The sequence below is a fragment of the Nothobranchius furzeri genome, chromosome 15 (assembly GCF_043380555.1).
Source record: "Nothobranchius furzeri strain GRZ-AD chromosome 15, NfurGRZ-RIMD1, whole genome shotgun sequence".
Taxonomy (NCBI): Eukaryota; Metazoa; Chordata; class Actinopteri; order Cyprinodontiformes; family Nothobranchiidae; genus Nothobranchius; species Nothobranchius furzeri.
Window position 1 is genome coordinate 56,586,941 of NC_091755.1, and position 10,544 is coordinate 56,597,484.

The window sequence follows — 10,544 nt, forward strand, 5'->3', positions numbered from 1 at the left end:
ACATCACTCATTTAAAAATTATCTGCAAAGGGTTTGGCTTATCACTGATGGTTGAATATTTTGTCCAATTGCCCAACCTTTTCTTCCACCACTATTACACCAAATTATTTGTTTATTTTCGAGTGCTAATAGCAGCAGTAGCTAGTTGTAGCATTTCTGGTGCAGCCTGGGGCTTGCTCAATGAGAATTTCATCATATTTCTAACCAAATAACTGTTAAGGGTGTAAAAAAAATAGGCAAATAAAGGTCCATCGCTTGTTTTTTGTTGAAAGTTTAATGAATTCTCAACACGGAGTGTTTAGTAAGTCTGTTTGCAATAGGTTTAACTTAACATCAGTTACTTAAACCACATCCTGACCCTCTGTTCAGCGGATAGAGGAACAGGAATACAATAAGATGAGAGGATACATTGTCTTGTGTCAGTATGTTCCAGAGCCAAAAAACAGCACCGATCAGATAAAGCCAATACACTCAACATGTCTTCATTTGTCAACGTCTGCTACAATCAAAGGAGAACAGTTGTGTAAAACAGCATCAAGGAATCTTTCAGCAATGTGGCAACAACGGTTTATTCTAATTAGCGGTAGAGATGTAAGAAAATATTGATTATGGCAAAATATTGTGATACTTTTCCAGCAATATTATAGTGATATTATAAATCTATGTATCAAAAAATATCGATATGGCAATATATCGTAATTTTTTTTCCTGCGATATATCGATAAAAAGCTGTGTATATAATTTTGGGAAGAATTTACCGGCAAACATTTGTGTATTTTGTTTTCTTTGGGTGCAATTCAAATGCTGACCGCTAGCTGTCACCAGGGTGCAGTGGGTTTTGTTTCCACAGCTGAAATGTAAATCCCTCTATTATGGTTCAGATACCTCATGTTAGACATGTTAAGTATCAGTTTGGACTGTATTGAATTTTCCTAGATACCTCATGTTAGACATGTTAAGTATCAGTTTGGACTGTATTGAATTTTCCTACAATAAATTCAGCCTAAAAGAAAATCACTAATGACGTCTGACTGAATGTATCGCAATATATCGTGATATATCGTTGTCTCTACTGTATCGTCATAAGCATCGTATCGCCAAAATTTCACCAATACACATCTCTAATTAGTGGAACAGTTTAATCAATGGCACAATTCCTAATATTAACTACACCCCTGATCATTAATCTGCTGTCATAGCAACAGTCTATGCATTACAGGGGAGGTAATTACATCATCGATGCTGCAAGTCTATTAATGTATTAGTTTAGGCCGAATATTGGAGTTCCACTATAGTATTAACAGTTTGTGCCTTTCTTGTTTGGATTGATTCTACAAATAAATAAATAAATTAAATTAAATAATAATAATATAAAAATTGAAAGAAATTAAAGACACATTGGCACCATGAAGCCCTCTGTTATTAGTGAACCATTCAAGTTTTTAAGAGAAGACTTGGTTACAAGAAGAAAAGAAATAACTTTATAGAACAGAGTTAGTGAACAATACAACACTAAGCCACTAATCCTGTGATTAAGTGATTTGAGCCTCAGTAATAAAGGCACTCAATAATACTGCCAAAAACCTGCAGTTGCTTTTGTTCTTTTGCAGAGAATGGATGTTATTGCAGCTCTTTTTACAAGGCACAGACTCATTACTGCCATTAATACGGTGATAATATTGGGTTTTGTGGACAGATTTAACGTTATTGTTGGTTCTAAAAAGAAACTTAGAGGGTTTTATTTTTAACTGCAACCAAAAAGCAAAAGTCTGTGTGTACTTTTGTTCCATTATAAGTAGAATATCTCACAAACCACGGCATGGATCTTAATGATATCCTGGATATCCATTCATAACTTGTCACCATTTGCTGAGCTGTGGTACTTCCTTGAGGGACCATCGGCTGACACACACCCTCTGGCACCCTCTCATGATTTTAACTTCGAATGTTCTACAACTAGTTCATCTGTTGTGTGTGTGTGTGTGTGTGTGTGTGTGTGTGTGTGTGTGTGTGTGTGTGTGTGTGTGTGTGTGTGTGTGTGTGTGTGTGTGTGTGTGTGTCGCACAGAAAGGGTGCTCAACCTGGTTCAACCCAGTCCCAAGGTGTTTCCATTAGCATTGAGTACCAGGTTGCCACCTCCAAGCGTGCTGAAGACGCAACGTCAGAGACCATTGGTGATGACAAGTTGTTCCAGAGATTTTTACTTCACTGCTCGCAGCTTTTTGTGGGTCTCTTCTCTTCGGTGTCTGAAAAAAGACACCGACTATGGAGAAAGGTTGGCATCACAATCATGTCCTCCACAGTTTGGCACTACATTTCGATCTCTGGGGTTGCCCCCCCCCCCCCCCCCCGCCTAACCACGAGAGCTGTTTCTCCGATAAACAGAAAACCACCCAAACCATGTAGAGTAGAGGTGAGGCGAGCCAAGTGGGAGTCATGCTGAGAGGTTGAAACAGGCCAACGCAATCCAAAGGAGCCAACTGCAGGCTAAATTATTTATTGTTAATGACACAAAAAATGAATATTGGATGTTTTTAAGTTAATTAATAACTAGTCACCCTTTTAGGTACAGTTGTGTGGAGATTGGAGAGTGCTAGAAAGTTTCTAATTTGAGAGGCCTGGCATTAAAAATTTGAGAAGTGGTTTAGCCAGAAGTCTGGCTTAAGCTGTGAGACTGAAGGTCATTCAAAGAAAGATGGCAGATTTGAAATGAAACTAAAATTAGTTGTAATAAAACAGTAACTTCACACATTTTTCTCAGAAGCAAAATAACTACATGCAGACTAATGTCAAGCTATGCCCAGTCAAACAAAAAAAAGGGCAGAGGATAAATAAAGACCATGAGGGGCTCACAGTAACTCATCAGTCAGGTCTTACTGAGAGAACACCCTCTCCTCATCCACCTTTGCCTTCCTTCTCACCTCACTCTTCATGCTCCTCTTTTCTGTGCTGACAGTGAAGAAGCACATCTACCACATAAACATCCTCCTCCTGCTATTTATTTGCTCAGAGTCCAAAAACTGCAAGGCATAAGGAAAAAAATGACTGAGGAGGGGGAAGAAGGACAGGGAAGAAAGGTACACAATCACACAGATCTAGCAACACACACTTGTCTCTATACCCTTGTGTGGATCCTCCATTGACTTCCATTCTTTTTTGGGACTCCACTATGCCTAACCCCCTAACCATAACCAATGCTGTTCTTTTATTAACCCTAACTTTAACAAACAAACAAACAAACAACCATCCATCCATCCATCTGCTTATCCAGAGTCAGGTCGCGAGGGCAACAGCCTAAGAGGCCCAGACTTCCTTCTCCCTAGCCAGTTGGGCCAGTTCTTCCAGGGAAAGCCCAAGGCGTTCCCTGGCCAGGCAAGAGACATAGTTCCTCCAGCGTGTCCTGGGTCTTCCTTAGACCTCCTACCAGTTGGACATGCCTGGAAAACATCCCCAGGGGGGCGTCCAGGAAGCATCCTAACCAGATGACCGAGCCACCTCAACTGGATCCTCTCAACGTGGAAATGCAGCGAGTCAACTCTAAGCCCCTCCCGGATCACAGAGCTTTGCACCCTATCTCTAAGGGAGAGCACAGCCACCCTGCGGAGGAAACTCATTTCAGTGCCTGCGATCTGGTTCTTTCAGTCACTACCCAAAGCTCATGACCATAGGAGAGGGTAGGAACGTAGATCGGCCAGTAAATCGAGAGCTTCACCTTCTGGCAAAACTCTCTCTTCACCACGACAGACCGGTAGAACACCCGGATCACTGCAGATGCAGCACCAGTCCGCCTATCGATCTTGCGCTCCAGCTTTCCCCTCACTCGTGAACAAGACCCCGAGACACTTCAACTCCTTCACTTAATTCACACCATCCCTCTAAACCATATCTAAGGGTATTTTGTCCTTGTGTGGACCAGCCAAATGTCCCCACAATGCGGAAATATCCACAAACTACAGGTTAAAAGTTAAAATTTGTCCACTTAAGCATATAAAGACAAACACACACACACACAATGTAAGCATCTAAATCACATTAGCCGCCTGCCTGCCATCCATCACTCCCACAGACAAAAGCACATGCAGGAGAGGCGGGGAAACTGCATGGCAACATGCATACACACACACACACGCACGCACGCATGCACACACACACAAATTCTACTGATATCAGTGGAAGTCAACAAAATGAGTAGGGGAAAACACACACTGGCTGCTTTAAATCGTTAAAATCAGGTAGAAGGAGTAAATCAGCAGAGCAAAATCCTGAGAATTTTATTTTGCTCATCCATAACAATCTCTTTTTTTCTCCCTTTAAGAACGATGACATCAAACTTTGTGTTGGTTTGTGATGCACGCTTGTTTTGTGTGTGCATGCGTGCGTGTGTGTGTGTGTGCGTGCGTGTGTGTGATCTAATGGGCTGTCTCTTGGGTGAAGTAATTACCTGGTAAGGCATCAGAGAGCGGGCTGTAATGTAAGAGGGGGTGGTGAGGACAGAGATGATTTAGGGATGCAGGACCAACTTGTCGTCCATATATTACAGGACCATATGGTGCCTATGCACTGTGCAGCAGGGGCAGGCAGCACAGCGCTCATACACTCATCTATCGAGTCAGTCTCTCTGCCTTTACTGCTCTCACTGCCTCGCTCTGGCTTTGTCTGGTTAACTCAATAACTTCCTCCTCTTAGTTTGCCCTTCCTTTTTTCAACCCCAGCGACAAAACAAAAGAGCCGACCTGCCTGCAGCATTTTCTCCACGCAGTTGCAGCCTCTAAACTGAAGTGGGTGAAACCGTGCTGTTCCAAATGTAAAGGTGCTGGCTACGTGTCAGCTCACCGATCACAGCCCTCGCCTGTCCTCACTAAACACTCTCCATGCACACAGCAGCAACAATTAGACGGTAATTTGCTGCACCGAGCAAACGCAGACTGAATGCTTTTGTGTCTATGTGCGCGCACGAGGCATCAGAGCAGCGACTGGACTGCTCTTTTAGTGGGCTTGTGGAAATAATTTAAAATCAGCTGCACACACACACACACACACACACACACACACACCCTTCCAGCCGTTTGATGTGTAATGAGAGAAACCATTAGCAGTAAAAATGGGCTCTCCCCGCCCCGCTGCTCAGCAGATCTGAGTCAGAGCCACAGTTACATGTCTATTTATACATTCACTCCTCTCCTCTTTGGATTTTCTTCTCCTACAGAGCACCGTTTGTGCACAACAAACCTGCATTCCTCCCGCCCATCTCTCTCTCTTGCCCTCTTTCTCTCACCATGTCTTCTGCTGCTGCTGTACCTCTCCTCTTCCCACCCCCACCCCCTTCCCTAGCAGTCTCCTCCCCCTTCTATACCCTTCCCCCCTGCGCTTTCCTCCTCTGTGCCTCCCTCCCTCTCATCAGGCTATATGCAGCAAGGCACAAATTCATCAGGGGGAAGGACAGACAGTGGAAAAGACTTGGAAATGGAAAAAAAAAGAGTAGTGGTGAATAAAAAGGAGAAATTATTTACACTAAAGGGAAGCAAAACAATAAAACAGCAAATGACAAGGAACTGGAGGGAGGAGTAAAGGGGGAGTGCAGGGTAGAAGGAGCGAGGTGGAGGAGAACAGCAGTGTGGAGAAGAACAAGGAGGAGGGGAAATGCTCGCTCTGGATACAGCGATGGGCGTTCCTCTCCACAGTTCCTGCGAGGTCAAAAGTTTACTGTGGTTTTAATTTCACCTTTCCGCAGCCAATCAGAACGCGTTTCTGGCTGCAGGGGAACTTTGACCCAGAGAATGTGACTGGAAAGATCCGAAACTCTTCCACCAACTCGCTAAAATTTTTATCACTCCACGATTGTCTTATTTATGTTCCTTTTGTCTTCAACCTCCCGCGTTTATCTCCTGGCCCTTGTTCCCTCAGAGTGAAACCGTTAGTGACAGAACAGGGCTAGAGAGGCAGGGTGTGCTTGTTTTCTAGGATTTTACGGATTTTATTTTCCCGTTTTCCAAAACAGATGTCCCCCTCGACTGAGTGTGCGACAGAAAAATAAAGCACAGGATCAGCAGCAAGGTTGAGCACGTTCCATCACAAAGGCTGAGGCAAGAGTCCGTGCTGAGCTCTGTTCACAACAACATGCATATAACTGCAGCCGCGACACACCCCACATGTTGCCACAGTGCTGCAAATGTGTGTGCATGCCTCTGCTCTTGGAAAGAGTGTGTGTAAATGAAGGAGGAATGAGGGGGGTCTGCAGTTAGATCATAGCATCAGAGAGGGGAGGGGAGCTCTGCAAATAGAGAGTGGGTCTGACAGGCAACAGCACGTAGAATGGCTGCAAGCCACTAAGGAGATGAGGAAGAAAGTGTCTGATGTGTGTGTGTGTGTGTGTGCGTGTGTGTGTGTGTGTGTGTGTGTGTGTGTGTGTGTGTGTGTGTGTGATTACACTCCCCCACCTCATCTATATCTGTGATTAATTAGCAGCTACGGCTACTGAAGAAGCTCCCTGTTGCTCTGTTCTACACACATCAACAGCACAACAGCCTCCATCCACCTGGCTGGGTGAATTGTGCGTGCCCACACACACACGCATGCACGCACACACACACACACACACAATCCTCAGGAGAGCAGCAGGCTGTGAATTTTAAAGATGTGTGCAGATGAAATGGAGATGGACTGCGAGACGAGATGAGATATACATGGAGCTGCAGCCACCTGTGGCTGGTTCGTTCCTCTCAGGCGATGCGTGTCCATCCTGCTCTCCACCCAGAAAAGAAAAAGCATCCTCGCTTCAACAGCTGGATTAAACGCTGAGAGCGACGATACTAAACTCTGACACATTCAGAATGACCTGCAGCACAAATGAACCCTCACAATGACATTTTTCTATCAGCGTTCATCATTTAGCCTCTTTTGTAAATTAAAGAAGAAAAAAAACAAGTTTTTTTTACCAGAGGAAAAAGATGTAATATTCATCCTTTAAAAGCCAAAAAGGTAAATAAATAAAAACGTTTTTTGGAGTTGAACTTTTTGGCTTCATTTCAAAGTACTTGTCAGATGTACAAACACGTCTGTTTATTCCAAAATCTACTAAGATTACTACAAAGAATACTAGCAGAACATCTGAAGCTTTAGTGTGGTGTAAATAAAAAGTATGAATGTTTTAGTAAAAAACAACAAAAGTACCTCACATCAGTGTTTCATATGGGAGGTTAGAATGTTCCTTTTGTAAGAAAAACAAACTTTCACACAAAATCTGAATTATTTTAGATAAAACAAAGATTAAACATATTATTAAATACTATAAGTATGTACAGACTTACTGAAAGACATGGGTAGGAAGCAGAGAGAAGATGAAAACTACAGAGAACTTTTTTGTAGGAAATTCTGGACAAAACCCGTCATTGTGCTGGATGTCCGCCATTGCTGTACAGTGTGGTGTTTGTGTGCGACGTACAGATCACCCTCCCCATGACGGGCGCACACACTAGAGCTCCTAAACTCCCCAAAAACAGACAAACAGATGAGTTTTGTAGTGAAACAATCCTTCAGCAGCCTGACTGAGCCATGTGTTGTGTGATAGGCTGTCACCTCACTCCGGGCCAAAGCGTCTCAGTGTTACTCCGAGGTTTTGGGTTACACAGTAAATGGGCCATTCGAAAAACACTTCATGTCAACTTCATAGCTCCTTCTTCTGCTGTTTCAACCCCCCGGTGAGGCGCTAACATCCTAAAACCTGTCCCGTCCTCTGACGTCCACCCCCCTAGCCCGACTACTCACTTTGCTTCGCGAATTCAAACTCTGGCTATACTCAGAGTCACAAATCCTCACGACACAACGTTCGTCGTCCCGTAATAATTACACAGCAACAAGTTACCCCCTCCCTCCTTTAACCCCTCTGGCTATATTTCTGCTCTTTTGTGCAGCTGAAGTGTGTCGGGACAAAGGTTAAATGCAGAACTGTCACAAATTAGTCCTGACATGTCGGAGCTGAATATACGTGTGTGTCTCTAAGTAACGGGCTGTCGAAATGTCTGAGGCTGAATATCAGCAGGGAATAAAAAATAAAATCAGTCATGATGACTCATTGGCTTGTTTAGCCATTTTGTTGTTCATCACCGAACTATTTTTGCAGAAACTGTCATCTAGTCAAAGTGTTAAGATGAAGGAGGAGGAAGGTCAGCGCCAAGGATTAGAGATATAGGACACGATGGTTATAAACGTCCACACAGCTTTGACTATATCAGGTCTCCTGCGTCCAACTACATAAAACTTGTTTAAAGCCACAACTCTTACAGGACCTAATGAAAAAAGGCATTTAAAAAAAAATATCTAGTGGAGAGAATTAGAGACACTAAAAAGGTTTTCTTTTATTCTCTGATTAGGATTTCTGAGATAATGAGGGAATTCAGAGAATAAAGTTAGAACTCCGAACTTCCTTATCTGTAAATATCTACTGTACGAGATTGGCTGTCATTTTTGTAAAAGTACCACTTTGTTTCTAATATTAGGTTTTAAAATCAAGAAGCAAAATAAAACTTCTGCTTAAAAATAATACGTATTTTTTTTACACATTCGTTAAAAGTCTGGTGTTGTGATGTCATAAGAAAAAAGTCTAAAAACGTTTAGTGTCATTCTGTTTTTGTAGATTTAATCCAGGTATTTCATGAAAAACTGAAACATTGTTTAAACCTGCATATTTTATTATATCTACGTTTATAACCATAAAAATGTGATGCAGCATTGTTGATAGGGATGCACCGATACCTTTTTTCCCCAAACCAATATGATACCGATACTTGGATCTGAGTACTCGTCGATGCCGATTACCGATAACGATACTTCCACCACACACAAAAAATGCAATGATTTGGAATACAGATTTTATTTTCTTCTCTGCTTTCAACAGGAAAACACTGTGAGGTAGATAAAAAGTAAAATATATGAATGGAAATCATCACAAAACTAAAATATTAGGTGAACAGAAATGACAAGTTACAGTGAAGCCATTTTCAAGCAACTGCATTGGTATTGGTTCCTGGTATCGGTTAACTTTTACCGATACTGGTATTGGTATTGGCACAGATACCGATACCAGTATCGGTATCGGTGCATCCCTAATTGTTGAAATAACTTCTACTGTTTTTTTTTTACATCATAGTGATTTTTGTGGAAATACAAAGACATTCTGGATAACCCTGAAGTGCAACATTTTTGATGATGACGATGATGATTTGTTTATTTTGAACATGTGGCACAAACATATTACTGCTACTTGTGAAATTTATAGAAGTAAAATAACTATAGAATTCCACTTAAATAACCATATGATGTTTGTAAAAGTTTATAAAATAACATTTGCATGAACTGCTGTAAAACTGACCAGATTGGATACATCTTATAACAACAGCAACACAGGTTTGTCTTGGTTGGGCTCAGACTAGCAGTTAGCTAATCAATCTAGTCATACGTCTGCTTAGGCTGCCGCCCCCATGCCCTGACAAAAATGGAAAAGTTGTGGTGGGTTATATTACTATCAGCCAAAAAAAAACAAAACAATCAATTTGGTGGAAATAAAAAGCAATCAAAGCTTTTGAGACACGCCTTCTTAAATGTAGATCACGTTTTTTAAGTTAGACAAGAATAAGCTACACAATCACTCAACTCCACCTCAAAATCATTGCTCTTCTCCTTTTGTCCCGCTCCCCTGGGGAGTTCCCCAGGGCTCTATTTTAGGTCCACTCCTCTTTTCGTTATATATTCTTCCACTGGGAATCATCATTGCTAAACGGGGCTTACATTATCACATTTACGCCGATGACTGTCAAATTTATATGGCTTTAAATCAGTCAAGTTCCATTACTCAGCTCTCAGACTGTCTCTCAGAAATTAAAACCTGGCTAGCTTACAATTTCCTGAAGTTCCATGACAATAAGACCGAGGCCATTCTTTTCAAACCAAAACATAATCTGCACACTTCTGCTGCCTTTGATGTGAATTTGAATGGCTTTTTAGGTTTAACTCTGTGCAGTGCTTTGGTCAGCTGACAGGCTGTTTTTAAATGCGCTATATAAATAAAATTGGATTGGATTGGAAAATGACACAAATGGAAACAAACTGCTCAGCAATGAGACTTGGTCTTTACTTATTATTACTATTTTTTCATTAATTACTCGGTAAAGTAGTGTGATTACATGGCTCAGTAACTTGCGACACAGATCAAAAAGTGATTAAAAATGAAAGGTTGTGATAAAACACTGACAACTCAGGTTGTAATAAGTGACCTCTCTCGTGTCTACAATCATTTTTTATCATAATAACTTCCAAGTGATATAAAATCATAGTAGACTGCTTACTGGTCTTCCACGATCGTATTTATTATCTCACAGAACGCCGTTTTTAAAAAAATGACTTTTTAATCTGTTTAAAATAGAAATACACACGAAGTTTTGCTGACATCTCGTGACATTCAGCAACACTTTGCTCTCTGCTGAGCACCAATGACCAGAACTAAAGGTTGAACTAGAGGTGTCCTGTAGGTAAATTATTAATGGTTCCTT

At 41.6% G+C, this 10,544-nt stretch overlaps 1 protein-coding gene across 3 annotated transcripts in view; it reads right to left on the reverse strand.

Moving 5' to 3' along the window:
• The window catches only part of LOC107391157 (nuclear receptor coactivator 3), an 83,058-nt gene that overhangs the window by 32,116 nt on the left and 40,398 nt on the right, over positions 1-10,544 (reverse strand). Inside the window, exon 1 of one of the 3 annotated variants that reach the window (XM_070545034.1) lies at positions 2,922-5,273. The exons of the other annotated variants lie outside the window; for them this stretch is intronic. The gene's annotated coding sequence lies outside the window, so the exon portion shown is untranslated. Of the gene's footprint in view, positions 1-2,921; positions 5,274-10,544 lie in introns of those variants that run through there. 3 annotated transcript variants of the gene reach the window in all.